General features: G+C 42.1%; 1 protein-coding gene across 5 annotated transcripts in view; it reads left to right on the top strand.

Annotated features, from left to right (window-relative positions):
- Window positions 1–16,060, top strand: part of Frmd4b (FERM domain containing 4B) — a 310,928-nt gene that overhangs the window by 172,921 nt on the left and 121,947 nt on the right. Inside the window, exon 1 of one of the 5 annotated variants that reach the window (XM_074044209.1) lies at window positions 10,398–10,622. The exons of 3 other annotated variants lie outside the window; for them this stretch is intronic. The gene's annotated coding sequence lies outside the window, so the exon portion shown is untranslated. Of the gene's footprint in view, window positions 1–10,397; window positions 10,633–16,060 lie in introns of those variants that run through there. One more of the 5 variants, XM_074044208.1, reaches the window with a different exon arrangement.

Genomic DNA, 16,060 nt, shown 5'->3' with positions numbered 1-16,060 from the left:
GCCCCCCTTTGGGAACCACTGATGAGTACACCATTGATTCTCTGACATGTCTCCTCTATTCTCCCTCTGGGTGACCAAGTTCTAGCTGTATTTGTTTAAACTATGCATACACACGGGTGACTTGCAAGAGGAGTGAAAATTGGTTCTTGAGAGGGAAAGAAAAATCTGAGACATTACAATAGTTTGTGGTTCCCCAAAGTTTAGTTCTACCTAAACTCCCCCATGGAAGAGGAAAGTATTAGGTCAGAAAATGCCTAGAAAGTTCCTTAGGAAGCCTTGACTCTGGGCCTTTGTACTTACTGGTCCTCTGTCCGGAATGTTCTCTCAGATCTTCCCAAAGCTGGCTCCTAATCATCGTCATTGAAGATTGTCACTTCTTCAAACAGCCCCTTCCTGACTTCTCTGTCTAAAGTAATAACTGTCCCTCTCTTATTCTTTTTCCTTGTTTTCATGGTACTGGTATGGTCTGAACTCATCCTGTGGATTGCTTTGCTGGTTTGTTGACTGTCTCCTTCACAAGTGAGTCCAAGAGAGAAGCACTGTGACTGGTGTGTCACTCTTGTATCCTCAGAGTCTATTACAAAGTCTGGAATGCTAGAAGAGCCAATTAAATATTTGTGTATACATGAGTAGATGTTAATCACACAACTGATAAAGCGGTGGAGCTGGGTGCAGGTACCCGCCAGGAGAATGGTTCACAAGTTACTTAAGTTGCAGATGACGGTGCTCCACCTGAGTCATCTAACAGGCAAAGCAAAGGAGCAAAATACGAATCTTCCTGGAAAGTTTCCTAGTCTTGGTCCTACTACTGTTTTCTCCCATGATTATCACAAGCAGGAATAAGGGGGAGGAAGCCGGAAGCCCAGTGGTTTGAGGTGAGGAGTTCCATCCCATGGATTACATACAGTAGCATCCTCCCATTTTACAAATGAGGAAACCTGGGCTCAAAAAGCTTAATTAAACACCCAAGGTCACATAGCCACAATGAAAAAGAATGTGAAACCAGCCCGTTCTTGTCTCTCTCCTCTCCTGGTTGTAGTTTCATTTTCTTTAGATCATCAGTCATATCCAACAACCAACCCATTCTAGAACATTTCCACCATCTCAGAGAGATTTGTTTGATGTGGATACAAAAAGTTTGCTCTTTTTTTTTAACTTGTGCCTGTCCTAGCTTAGGAAAGTGGGGAGGTTACTCAAAATGGTCTACATATCTCAAGATTCATAAATAAAAATAATTCCTGGCCCTTTCATCTAAGGCATGATAGTCAGTTGTCTGGCGCTCTCCTTCACCAACACAAGGGTACAGTCGTTCTCTTATCTCCATGAACCTGGTACAAAGTTAGATGCTCGCAAAATATTCACTCACGAGAAAGCAAGCAAAACAAAATGACGAATAAGGCCTGCAGAACGGATCACGTACACAATCTGATGGAAACTGGGTATTTCATAATTAGAAGAAGGAAATGATAAAACAGAGTGATATCCAGTTACAAAGGAAAAATTTAAATGCTGGTTGTTCTGGATGCTGTTTTAGTTAATAAGTTACTATTGAACTTGTAGAGTGAGAGATACATATTCATTTCCAAAGCACAACTTATATTGGCTGGAACACAAAAAGAAAGATGTTGCAATGGAACAAAATGAAAAGTTCTACAAAGATCTCTAATTCTTCACCATAATATTCATGGAAATGTGGGGACAACAGGGTCCCAGCTTATCTCTTCAATTTCCACCATCAGTCCTGGCTGCACAATGGTGACCACTTTTCTTGTTCAAACAAGTCACATAACCCTCTAGGATTCTGGAGAAGTGGCAGGAGTTAGAATAATAGTTCCCAAGCCAGAAAAACTAGGACTTTTTTTTCTCCAGGACTGTTGTAAAATTCTGTAGTTTCTTAAAATGTACATTTTTTTTCATGGACTTCAGTGTCATAAAAGTCTTGGGGTACTGGCAGGCTGAGCCATTGAGGCAGCCGGAAGCATCGTGATGGAGCATTGTAGATTCCCAGAAACTCCTGGGTTTGACTCTCCAAACCGCCCTTCCCTCCTTCCTTCCCTCCCTTCAATCCTCTCTCCCTTCCTCCCTCCTTGGTGCTGAGATTACAGCCCTGTGCCACCACACTGGATGTGTATTTAGCTTATACTTCGAATTTCTCATCATGGAAGCCTTCCTACTGTAAGAGGCACAAGATGAAGCCCAGCGTACTGCAGCTGGCTTCCACTTTAGTTTGTTTTGCTGTAACTTTGGTTTTTGGTGAATAATCTAGAAAGGGCCAGGAGAGTGGGACTACAGAAAGAAGGGGCTCTCCCTGGAGTCTTGGCTGTGTCTAGCTGTGTGACCATAGAGAAGTCACATCTTGCATACGGACCTCAGTTGGCCTCACCTATAAATTGGAAGTGTGACCTGTTGTAGAGTTCAAAAGAAGAAATAGAGTCAAAAGAGCCTTTGAATGTTAAGGAACCCAGACAGGCAAGGTGATGATGGAGCCCCTCCTTCAGACCCAATTTAAATGTGACCAAAACCACCTGCTTCTTTCAGTGGTAGAATCACTTATCAGCACTTGAACGTGGCCTTTGAATGCATCCATCCTGAAGGAGTCTGCAGCAATTGTTTAGTTTTAACTTAGCAAAAAATATATTATTAATAATGATTACCAAGGCTCACATGAAGTGAGGAAATGCATTCAAGGTAGTGCAGAACAGAGCTGGGGTTTACAGCCAAGCCTGTGCCCTTGACCTCCATGCTCCTTAAACAACATACTACACTTAAAGATATAAAAATTGCTGCTTCTTAGGAAATGCTTATAATGTATTAAGCAAAGGTATGCCTATTTTACCAGCAGTCGCTCAGAGAGGGAACATGGCTTGCCTAAACTCATCAGCTACTTTGAGACAGATCCAAGGTCAGACTTCATACCTGTCTGACTCCTGAGAGGTTGTTTCCAACCACAGCCCTGACCTGAAGGGCTGAGCATCCAGTCCTACCCTGTGTGATCCCCCTGCCTAAAGGAGGATCAAATCTCCAACTTTTGGAATTTAGGGACTTTGCATAAACTGCTGTCCAGACCACTCTTATCAGAAGCACCAATGCTTTTTTCAGCCACTGAGTCCCACCCTCTCCTTCCTTCAGAAATGCTGCTGTTAAAGAACAAGTGTAAGGAACAAAGCTGAGGCCAGGCCTCAGGGGGAAATATTTGGTTCCCTGGTTACAACCCCAAGTGTTGGGTGAGATTTCCTCTCACAAGGCGCGTCCCTTCGGAGGGAGGCAGAACGGAACTGAGAATAGAGCAGAGCAGAGCAGAAGTGGGGAGAAACTTGCCAACAGAGCAGAACAGCACGTGCTCAGTTCTGCTTGTGAAAGAAAAAGCTGGAAATATCTTCCACAGTCTTCCACGGTTTCTCCGAGGTCAGTGTGGCCTCAGTTAGCTGGGGAAAATATTCCTGAAGGATAGAAGCACAGCTGGAGGAGCCTGACGATTCAGAGGGAAGGAATCAAAGCATTGTGCTGTACTCCTTGAAAATAAAAAAAATTTTAATGCAAGCTAAAAGAGGCACTGATTGGATAAAGGGACTTGAACCATAGAAATGGGTAGAAAATTCCAAAGTGAAGCAGGAGTTGGAAATGAAGGGAAATTCATTCATTCATTCATTCAGCAAATATTTACCAGCACCCAGGGCTAGTGACTAGGAGTAATCCAGTAAATCAGATGTATCCTTGTCCTCATGGACCTTACATTTCCAGTGGCAGAAGAACCAAAATGGTAAATGACACAGCCTTGGATAGGAGAGTTGGAGTCCCAGGTCAGGAGACCCTCAGCCATGAGCTTACCCATGATGTCAGTCCATTTTTATAATGGCCTCTGTTTGCAGAGGTTTGTGTGTGGCATGCATGAGCACAACCCTGTGAGTAGGTTTTATCCTGATTTAAAAGATGTTAAAAAAAATAAGCCCTATAAAAATTAAGTAAACTGGGACTTGCATACACAGTTCCTTCTAAATCTGAGGCCTCTGATTGTCTTTAGCACATGGTCTTCAGCATCCTGAAAGACATTACAAATGTCGTAGTGTCCCCAGCTTACTCCCATTGTACTTCTCCAGTGATGTGTGGGCAGGTGTTTTACAATAGCTCTCTGGGACCAAGGCACTGACCTGTGACATTTGCCAATTATTGTAATAGAAATCCTCTCACCTCCACCAATTACTGATAGGGAAGAGATGAGCGGTAGCAGCCATTGCTCAGTTTTGTGCTGCTCACAGATTCAGCAGACATAAACACCCTCAACAGCCCAGGTAGTGGTCATGTCATAGACTGATTGGAAAGTGAAGGGTTCTGAGCTCCATTGCCTTTGTTTTTAAGGCAGTGTGTTTCATGGTAAGTTCATATATGTACTTTAATTTTTAAGATTGGTTGAGCCTCACAACCACTGTTAAAGATGGGACATTGGGTTCATGTGTGCTGCTGTGAGGCGATCCCTCTATAGCAATCTCTCTCTCTCTCAGTGGATTTGTGCTTCCTGCTGCAAGAAATTGACTGGGGGGGGGCAGGTGTTTTGTTTTTTTTAGTCCTTTTCTCATATTTCTCTCTTCTCCCTGACCTGTGGACTAGGTTTGGTTTGGTTTGGTTTTACTCTTTGAATCCCAGTTAACTTCCAAGAGTCTGAATCTCATTTGCAAAGACAAGGAAGTTTCATGACTAAAAATGAGAAGTATCCACGTTGAGAGAGTGTCTCATCTGTGACAAGTCCTGAACGTTAAGCTTAGGAATTTTCTAGGCTAGGGGTGTAGTTCAGTGGCAGAGCATTTACCTAGCATGTACAAGACCCAAGGAGTCAATCCTTACCACTTAAAAAAACAAAAAAAGAATTTTTGTACACCCCAAATGAGTTTGGCAATTTTTTTTTCACTATTTGGTGTTGCTTTTCTAACCCTGCTCCCTAAATACAACAGACATTTCTAGCAACCAATTAAAGACAGGCTAGGACTCTGGACCTAATTTAACCCATACTTATTAATTATAAACTTCCTGAGGACTTTTCTAGCCTCTATTTACGTAGAGATCACAAAGAAAAGCAGAGACTGTGAAGAGTGTGAACTAGAGATGCTGCAAATGGGTAATGAGGAATGACGGAGACTGACAATGTATGTGCACTGCAAAGTCAGTTGCAAAGTCAGATTTTCTACTTTAGATCTGTTCATTTCTAGGTTCCCTGGGCCATAAACATATGTGGTCTGTTTGCTCTGTGGCGGCATATGCTCAGAATTTCTGAATGTGTCATACAGCTATTAACCAGTGTCCAGAATGTCTCTGAATCACAACTAGTATGATTTATTTTAAAAATCTCTTCCTCCAATCAGCTCAGGTCTTTACTCTTAAGTTTTTGAAAGGCACAGAACTTCTGCTCCTTCCTATAGGCTGCTTTTCTCAGGAACAGAGAATACTGACAGCTGGCAAAGCAGAAAGTTTCCAAACCACAGGGCGTCTGCTACTTGCATAATCACTACAGCCAAAATTTCCATTTTCTCCAAGTCAACTGGAAAATTTCATCTCTGGTTAACCTGTGCTGCAGACAAAAGTGAAAATCCTCCCCAACCCACAGCCGAGGTCTGTTTTCCACAGTTATACTTTTAGGACTTTTCCTGTTGTCAGTATTTATGCTCTCCCTTTTTTTTTTTTCCCTTTGGACTCATCAATACTATACTACCATGATGTCTAAAAATACAGCCTAACAACTGGTTTTCAGAAAAGAGGATGTTTCTTTCTGGAGAGGAAAAGCAGACATACCCTGCATGGTTTTGTGAAAATAAACATTTCACAGCCTCTCCTTAGGGCTTGCCATGAGTTGCTAACTGGAAAAAGTACAGAGTATTTTACAAAGAACCTTGGTTTATACTGCAATTTCTTCTGGAAAGTTATGCACCCAGGGGTTTCTGTTTGTTTGTTTGTTTTTTGCCTTTTGTGTCATCTGGTAAGCCCCTTGTTGAGTTGGTCTCACTATCTATGGGATTTCCAGTGAGTTGTTACCAACTAATTGAAGGTTCTACTTCTTCCGTATAAAACGAAACTGTCTGTCTCATAAGGGTGGTCATGAGATCCCTGTGGATAAAGCACATGGTTTGGACAAAGCCATGTGCGTGGATTAATAATTCATTTCTTGTTGGTGAGAATAAAAGTAGACTGGCCCCAGACATGATCGGGTCACAATCAGATAAGAAACAAGAGTTTGACAGGTTGACATTTACCTTCCCAGACATCAGGCATTTAGGTCACTATAAATATTGGCTCTGAGTTAATCACTGAGAAATCAGAACAGAATTAACCCTCAGCTATTGAGTTGCTGTCTTCTCCAGGGTTTAACTGGTACCTTTATTTTCAACTTAAAGATGACAGCTTGGCCTCTTAATAAACCAGGGGAAACTTTTTTGAGGGGAAAGAAAAATATTGAATCAGATTAATCATTTGGGGTTAACAGAATCGCTCCACAGCTTACAAAACAGAACTCATGCATTAGTGTGAGGGTGAGTGAATGATAACATCAAGCACTTCGCTCGGGGCCTAACACCTGAGCTGTGCAAAGTAAATACGTTTCTTACCAGGGATATGATTATCTGTGCCGTTGGGGTAGATTTTAGGTTCAACTTGCTTTAGTAAAAGAGGAAAAAGCTAAGTGAGAGGGGCCAAAAGTATAGCTCAGTGGTATCCTGCATGCTGAAGGCCCTGGGTTCAATTCCCACCACCAAACAAAACAACAAAAAGCTGCATGAGATTCTTTATCATTCCCATTTTCCAGGGGCAGAAACAGACTGAGAGAGATACCATGATGGTCAGACTGTACTTTTAGATAACACAAACCCAAGCCTTTTGACTCTAAATCCTGGGCACATTTCATTGACAGTGAGCTGGCATCTCCTGACAGCCTTCAGCTCCAGAGGTAATAAGTTGTTTTGTTTCTTTCTTCCTTTGAAACCTGGCTTTTGTTTTCATCAGTCTTATGAGATCAGGCTATCATCTGATAAGGAACTGTCTTTTTATGAGAACACCCTCCCCAGGGAGTGTCTGCCAGAAGCTAGCGGGAATTGCTTGCCTGGTTGATGCTGGAGCCGCAGAAGTGGCCATCCACTGCCTGGCCAGATTTTGTCGTGTTCCTTCCCAACCCTCTGCCAGGCAGAAAGGAGCTGGTACTTGAATACTAATATCCAGAAAACCTGGTGAGCCCTCCATTCTCTGCTGGTAACTATTTGCAAGAGCAGTGGACCACTGAAAGTTCTCTGCATTAATATCCTCATTTCTCATGCTTCTTGTGAGATTTGAATATGCTCAGAACTCAGTTCCATGGCCAGTTTTATTTCATATCACTTACTGTTAAATGAACATGTCTTTTGTTTGTTTTGTTTGAATCAGGGACTCACTGTGTAGCTTAGGCTGGCTAGAACTTATAATTCTTCTGTCTCTCCACCTCCTAAATGCTGGGATTACAGGTGCAAAACACCATACCAAGCTGAAAATATTGCACTTGTTCAATTGTTCAAAATTTCTCTTCTCTTTACCTAAAGAGCAGGTGTTCTTAAAAGGGGTGATTCTGTCCCTCAGGAGACTTTTGGCAATAGCTGGAGATGTTTTTGGTGTCACAGTACAGGGAGACATCTGGTAGATAGTGGTCAGGAACACTCCTTAGCACTTTACACAGGACAGAATAGCACAGAGTTATCCATTCATAAGTGTTGGTTGTGGTGAGGCGGAGAACTCCAGGATGAGCTTGTCTGGAGTCTGTTATTAGTAAAGAACAGTGCTGTACTTATGAAGTGCTTTTATTAGAATATTGTTGAGTGAATGAATGAACACCTGTTGTAGAGCCTTTCCACACAGAAAGAATGACATTGTATATTAGGCAACATCTCAAGCCCTGGTTAACATGGACTCAGGCCCGGGAGGCCCATAACTGAGAATTCATATGTTCATGTTAGTGTGGCAGAGCCAGAGAAGCAGCCCAACCAATGGGGATTAATTCCATACTGAGTGACCAAAGAAAACCACTAGTAGACCCAGGCACCAATTTTAGGAGCATTTCTTCAGGGTGGGACCAAGAGATAGCCAAGGGAAGGTGATTACAAAAACTGTGTTCCTCTTCTGGTCTTGCTTCCAGATCGTGGCCTGCACCAGCCCAATGTGGGTTGGTGAGTCTAGATTAGCTTTTCCAGAAGAGAGCTATACTTCAATCAAGATGCTATGTTAGATGCCTAAGCTAGGTGGGATTTAGCACACAGGATGTTGTAGATGGGACATATTTTGTAACACACATCATGTTTTGCAGCAGATAAGAGCACAGATTCTGGACCTGGGTTTGCATCATAGTCTGCCTCTTCCTAGCTTGATGACCTTGCAGGGGAGGTCGACCAGTTACCTTTTCTGAGCCTCAGTTTTCTCACCCATAAAATGAAGCTAGAAATGGAACCCATCCCACAAGGCTGTTATGAGAATTCATTTCAATGAATTATGTAAATAAAAGAAAGAACAGGCACACAGTGGGCCACCATTGCTTTTTGTGTCATTTGTCTTAAGGTCAACAACTCATGGCTCAATTTTATCTGAATTCTCACCTTTTTTTCTCATTCCTCCTTCCTTCCACCCTCCTACCCATTTTTCTTTCTTTCTTTGTTGCTTCTGTGCTCCCCACCTGCCTTTCTCTCTCCCTGCCTCTTTTTTTTCTTCCCTACCCCCAGCAAACTCACCAGGGTGCAGGAGAACCCTGCCTTGTACAACTGATGCAATGTGAGAGTCTGCCTCACTTTACAGCAGTATGACCAGAGGTGACCTAATGTCTCTGCACTGAAGCTTTGTCATCTGTAAAATCTAAATAGCAATGCTTTCCACCTGGGGTGGGGGAGGCGGGGAGGCAGTGGGGTTGTTGTGCAGAAAGAACTGCACCTATGAAGTGCATAGTTCTCAAATGACATGAAGCGGGTCCATAAGGGAAGCTGCCATTTCAGGCACCACCTTGAGACAATGGGAGGGGAAATCACAGCTGACTCGTCTGGAGACATCTGTGTCAGTCTAGGCCATCCTCTGGACAGGAACGTGAATAGCTCATACTCAGTCACCACCCAGAGATGATAGAAAAGGGCCCTATTCATCTGGGACTGGCATCATGTGAGTGAAATATAAAACTCCATCCACTCAATAGATCCCAAAGTAAGACAGGCCTAGATCCATCCTTCTCCCTCTCTCCAGTTCCTCCAGAAGATCTCATCTGATGAGGAGTTTGACAGCTCACCTTGTTCTCTGGGTGGCGAGTTTATTTTCTTCTGCATTCATTTTTCTAGGTCATGGCTTTGGGACAGCCTTTCTTTGGATTACAGTCAGTCGATGTCAATCATTTGTGATTGTGTGTCAATGCTAACTGTGACTAGATTCTGAACAGCAAAGGCATTCCTTCACTCAGAAGATGTTTGCAGACTCTGTTCTTAACACAAAGCCTTGGGGATATAGTGGACAATAAAACCCTCAAAGCAGCATGCCATGATAGGGTGCCAAGCTCTACCTGAGATGAGGACAGGAAAGGCATTCGTGAGGTGGTGACATGATTTCATATCTGAAGGAGTTAAAAGAAGCCAGCCATGCAGCCATTTGGAGGCAGAGCATTCCAGACAGAGGAAACAGTGTTTGTAAAGCCCCAAAGTAGGAACAAGGTTTTATTTTGAGGAAGAACAGGAGGGTCGATGTGGCTGCTGTATCAGAAGCAAGGCAAGAAGTAAAGATGGAAGTAAACTTGGAGAGGTCATGTGGATTGGCAGCCTATGAGAGTGAGGAGTTGGGTTCTCCGCTATGTGGCAAGAGAAGCAACTGGATGATTCCAGAAGGAAAGAGAAGAGATTTGATTTGTGTTTGGAAGGTATCACTCCACATGGCCACGAGGGGAAGAGACCAATGTGGCGCTCTATGGGAAGTGTGGACCTGTGTAGAGAGCTGGCTTAGCACAGCCACATGGCAGGATAGCCCCAGGATGGGTCGCACCACAGAGTGCCTTGAGGAGTCACTCTTAGGAGGCAGGCCTTCTTGTGCTGTTTTTGGGAAAGGTCAAAAGGACGAGGGAGGGGCCGGAAAGCTTTCTGCTTCCTTATCAAACTTTCATATTTCTGTGTTCCCGGGAAACACTAAAGCAAAACCAAAGTCAGCTAGGGTTTGGGTCTTTTTGGATATTTGTTCTTTCCTGTTGATTTTTAATCTGATCCTGGCTGTTATAAATGGTCCCGTGCCACCCTGAAGTTGCCTTTGGGTTTCTTACTAACCTGTTGCCCCCTTGCATCTCCTAAGTCTGGTAGTGGGATTGGGGCCAGGGCCGAGTTATGGGGTGCAGACTTGAACCCCGCCATGGGCTGCCACATCTGGGTGCTGTGGGGACCAAGGTCAAGCCTTGAGCCAAGTCTCACTTCCCTGAAGATCTTCCTCATTTGACAGCTGACAAGCTGGACAAAGTCTGTCCAGCAGTCATTGGCACTGGCACTGGCACTCTGGGGACCCGCCCTGATCATCTGGGGAGCAAACAGGGCAGCCACAGACCGAGGTGGGAGTCTAATGCAGCATGTGCCATTCTGACATCCGAATACCTGGGATCAGATAGGGAGGAGGTGAGAGAAGGTGGGTCAAGTCTGGGTGGTGCACAAAATTAAGCTTTCCAAACAGATTTCTTGTTTTTCATTGATTAATTAATTTTGCAGTACTGGGGTTTGAATTTAGAGTTTCACACTTGCTAGCAAGGTGCTCTACCACTTGAACCACACCTCCAGCCCCCAAAAGATCATTTCTAAAATATGTATATTATTTTATTTCATGTGAGGCGCCACTGCTGTTAGTGGCCACAGGGCAGGGGTCAACACTGAAACTATGCCCATGGTCTTTGTACAACTCCAAAGTAATTCTGTATTTTGAGATTTAATCATGGCATGATCCCTGTTGTGGAAAATAGAAGAATAAGCATTGATGAGAGTTATGTTTTAAAATAAATTAAAAATGCCTAGCCTGGGGTTTATTTTTGTTGTTATAGTACTTTTTAATAATTTTAAATTGACCTGTTGAGAAAATGTTCATTTGAATTAGGTGATATTTATTATCTCAGTAACCTTGTATTCATGATTTATGCTCTGGCCTGGGAGATGGAGTTTCAATCCTAGGTCTGGGATTAACTAGTTGTATGGCTTTGGGTACATCTGTTCCTTAGTTTTCCGAGATCTCAAATAAGTGGTCATAAATAGAAGCCTTCTACAATTCTTTCTGTTTATAATATCTATAATTCTATTTCTAGTGAAATTATTTTTGTTCAAAAATTTTACTTTTTTTTTAATTTTAATTTTTTTTTGGTGGGACTGGGCTTTGAACTCAGGACCTCATGCTTGGTAGGCAGGTATTCCAGCACTTGAGCCATATCCCACCTGAAATGAGTTTTCATGCCCACCTTATGGTACTGTTTTCCCTTTCCCATCCACCCATGTAAGCCATTGCAAACAGGCAGCCTGGGAGGACTTTCCCACAACCTATCACTCTGGTACGTGCAGTGCCATTTGTCCCACTGTGTGGTTAAGAGCTGGGTTTAGGTCCAGTTCTCCATCTATGAATTTTGTTGTTTATAGCGCCTCTCACTTTGGTCTTACCATAAAACTGCAGCAATGAGAATACCCAAGACTGGGGAGCATCATAAGGGTGAAATATGTGAAGAGCTAAGCACAGTCCTGCATTACAGAGGGTGCCTGTGAGTGGTGTTGCTGAGTTATTATAGTGTCCAGACCGGTGCCAGACACACAGAAAGCACACAGGACCCAGCAGCCCTTCTCTTTATTTATTTCTTCTCTATCAGCTCTGGAGAATTTTTCTTCCATGTGCTTGTTAACTAGCCTGCCATTTATCCTTTTTAAAATGAGTTAGTAATATTTGTCACATTAAAGAACTTTTTTTCTTTTAAATAGGAACATGTACAGATTATACAAAATTTATCTGTCTGCCAGCTTTCAAACTGGTATTTATTAGCTGGGTAGCCTTGAGTATATTACGTATGCTCTGCCTGTAAGAGAAGCTGTAATCACTATGTACCTCAAGAGTGGTTCATCTCTCTCTAGAGTATCAGGTTGAAAGCTATTAAGGTATTTCTTGAGTCTCAGAAAGGTTAAGTAACTTCTCCAAGGTAACACAGGTAGTAAGAAATAAAATATGGTCTATGGCCATACCTCCCTGAACACACCCAATCTCATCTCATCTCGGAAGCTAAGCAAGGTTGGGCCTGATTAGTACTTGGATGGGAGAAATAAAGCAAGATGTTAAGCCAGTTAATTTGGCTTAGAACTCCTGTGCAAGTTACATCACTTCTCAAGTCTCGTGTGTCTGGTGCTTGCAACAAGGGTGCCCCCTCCGAAGGCTCACTTATGAGTTGAGCTCTATATGTTAACGAGTATTGAATGTCAAGCCCTTTGCCTGCTGCCCAGCAGGGCCTCTGTTGGTGATAGCTGTGTCTCTTCCATGGTATCACATGTACTTTCTAGGCCAGGGTTTGCTCACTCAGATGACAGGACTCCTGGGTCCTGGCAGGTCATATACTCATGGGATCCAGAGGCCACAAACTCCATCTTAAGAGGGACCTGCGCTGCCCTGCCCTCACCAAGTATTGCCACAGAGGAAATGAAGCCCAGGGTTCCAGGTCCTATTTATCACAAAGCTCTCCACCTGAATTGTTATTATGTGATATCTCCTCATTTCCAATATTATCAACTACAATATATTCATCAACATTGTTTGACCAAACAAAATATACCCACCACTTTCTACCCTCTGGTTTAAATATGTGACAAGGGTAGGCCTTTCCATTGCTAGTGACAATCAAAGAAGGCCCCTGACCTCCCAGCAGAATGATCCTCCTGAGGAGGAGAGGGTTCAGGGAATACTGAACAGGGCATGTGCCTCTGTGTGCACATCAGCTCAGCTGGTCCTGTGTGCCTCTCAGCACACCACACAGTGGGCTGTGCATTTACTGCCCTCTCCGGACGTCAGCCTCTCTTGGTTGCTGTACTGTTACCCGTGGAAGCATCTGTGTTTGTGAGTGGTCAACTTTACAACATTAATGACATCATTTAGAGAATCTGTCCTTGGAAAACTTTTACTTAGGTCTAGGTATAGAAACCTGTGGTATCTTACAAGATGCTCTTCCTTGAAAGAAGTTAAATCCAACTCAAGTAAGCTAAAGAGAGGAAGAAACATGGATTGTTCTAGGAATCCAGGTTGTCTCATGGAACTCAATGAAAAGAATTCACCCAGACCAGTAGAAAGGAAGAGGGGTGACCAGAAAGGCGTTAGGAATCCTGAAAACAACTCTTTTAAGCTTTTCCTCTCTGGCCACTTGATTTCTCCTGCCTCCTTCTAGCTACTTGTTTCCCTTACTCTTTCAGTATAATTTTCTCCACAGACAACACACAATGGCTCTCCCACAGCCACCAAGTTTTTATCCTCTCAGTCTTAATTCCATATTCCTGACACTGAAATTCTGATTGGCCCAGCTTGAGTCAGGTGTCTATTTCTGATTCAATCACCAAGACCAAAAGGAATGGATACCAAGTTGCAAAAGCATCACCACCACCACCATGTTGGTTATGAGATGGTTAGCTACATCAAAAAGGCATTTGTTAATAGTCTAGAATACAATTATGTGTTGACAAAAGGATTATTGATTAGTTGAAGGAAGCTCCAAAACAAAGTGGGAAAAAAATGGTGCTTTTTCCTGGAGCAGAGTTCAAGAAGTAAATTTATTTGGATTATGGGACATCAGAGTAGCTTGAAATATTTTGAGTTATGACATTTTCCTTAATAGATTCTTACTATGTGATCTTTTGAGCATTATTTTATCATACCTTTCTTAGGGCATGCACTTGGTGTTAGTTTTGTAGGTTGTTCTATAGGAGAAATAAAATGATTTAAACTGACACATCAGTTTGTTTATTTATTCTTATAGTATATAAAACTAAAAAAAACCAGGATGACTCTTTTCTTTTCTTTCTTTTTAAAATTTTCTTTGATAAGGATAAAACCCAGGGCCTTGAACGTGCCAGTTAAATTCTGTACCACCGAGCACCACCTCTAGTCCCCTAATTAGAATTTTGCCTTGGCTGTTTTCTTGCCCAGGTAACTTTGAATAAATTATCCTAAAACCAATGCCTTGATTTATAGGTTGGTAAAATGGTGGGGGCATTTCCCTGTCACTGATTTTTCTGGTGCTTCAATGAAATAGTGTAAATAGTTGTACAGATCAGTGCCTAGACACAAAAAAAAATTCCTTCTCTCTCCCTGTGACATCAAATGCATGCACTTGGCCTTGGCCTTGCAGAATTAAGGAACATGGCCGTGAAACACAATAGAGCTTGCAGGCTTTCCTCCTAGCACTATCTCAGCAGTTCCTATGGCCCTCATCTCAATGATACCACCAGCCAGCCAGTTCATTAAGAAATGTAAGTGCAAACAATTTTTCCCATTGAAAACCTATTGCTTTTGTCCACTGTGAGCGTCTACTTCCTGATCTGGTAAGTGGGGCTAACTGAAAGAGATAATACTCAAAAGACACCTAGAGCAATGGTAAGTGGACAGGAGTTTCTCAGCAATAGAAAAGGTTTACTTTTTCTTTTTCTGAGACAAGGGCTTACTATGTTTTCCATGCTAGTCTCAAACTCCTATGCTCAAATGATCCTCCTACCTCAGCCTTCCAAGTGGCTGGGACTCTCCCACCCTGCTTGTATTTTTAAATTGGGCTTATAACTGAGTTGTGTATAATACCTAAGGGACAAACTGTTGCCCATGCTTTTCCAACATGGAAATTTCACATCCATGGACAAAACTACCTGTGCAAGGTTCATTGTGACATTGCTCAGAGCAGCAAAACACTGGAGCAGCTGAGGAGTTTGTCACCAGGAGACTCCTCAGGTTATTATGTAGTCACATGATGGCTCGGTCGTGGAGGAGCTTCAAAAGCAATGAGGTCCAGATGCACTGACATTCAGAAGATCTTCAAGAAATGCTGAAATAAAAATGCCAGAGGCAAAACAGTGACTATAGCATTGACCACTTGAATTGAAAAAGAAATTTTATAGATAATATATATGCATATATGTATGGATGTATATATATATATATTATGCACACAGGGATACATAGATGCACACATATATATGTATCAATTCTGGATGGTCACATAAATAAAAAATGTTGACTACTTCATTTGCACACCATTATGTCTAATATATTATTAAAGGAGAATATTTAATTTGGAAATGCATTTTTAAATCTGTAAACACGTATATCTGAAAATATATATAAAAATGGTCCGTGAGGATTCTTCTCAACCAACAGGACACTATTCCCACAGATATAAATGGCTTGGAGTATGAGTTTATCAAGGGCGCATTCTTTGCATTCTGGTGGGGGCGGGGCATTGTTGTTGCTTTTGGTGGTACTGGAGTTTGAACTCAGGGCCTTTCACTTGCTAGGCAGGAGCTCTTCCTGAGCCACTCTGCCAGCCTGTGTTCTATGTTTTGTTTAAATATTTTACAAAGAATATTTTCTAGTAATACAGTTTTAAGTGATAAAATTTACATGCTATTGGAAATTTATATATCAAATTGTTCTTTCTTTTGTATCTTAACTGTTCTTAACTGAGATCACATACTAAAAGGAAGAAAATTTTTAAAACATGAAGACTTTCCATTTTAACTTTAGTTCATACACTTTTCTTCTTGTGACAGTGCATGTATTGTATTTATTAAACACAGCCATCATTAAAGGCATTTTCACCTGAAAAATCAAAGGAACAATATGGTACTTACTTCTGGAAGGAGACCTACTTTTCCTAGCATATCTTGTGTGCATTGTTTGAACTTGGCAGACCATGTATTGGCATTATTTTTTTCAATATATTGAATTACCTTTTTTTTTCTTTTCTTCTTTTACATCCAGATGAATACCCTATAATTGTCTGTTTCTGGCCAAGCCTACTAAGAAAGCCATTTCAGGCTGAGCACATACATGTCACATGAATGAT

The sequence above is a fragment of the Castor canadensis genome, chromosome 10 (assembly GCF_047511655.1).
Source record: "Castor canadensis chromosome 10, mCasCan1.hap1v2, whole genome shotgun sequence".
In the NCBI taxonomy this organism is placed as follows: domain Eukaryota; kingdom Metazoa; phylum Chordata; class Mammalia; order Rodentia; family Castoridae; genus Castor; species Castor canadensis.
Note: the sequence above shows the minus strand (reverse complement) of the source record. Positions and strands in the feature narration are given on the sequence as shown.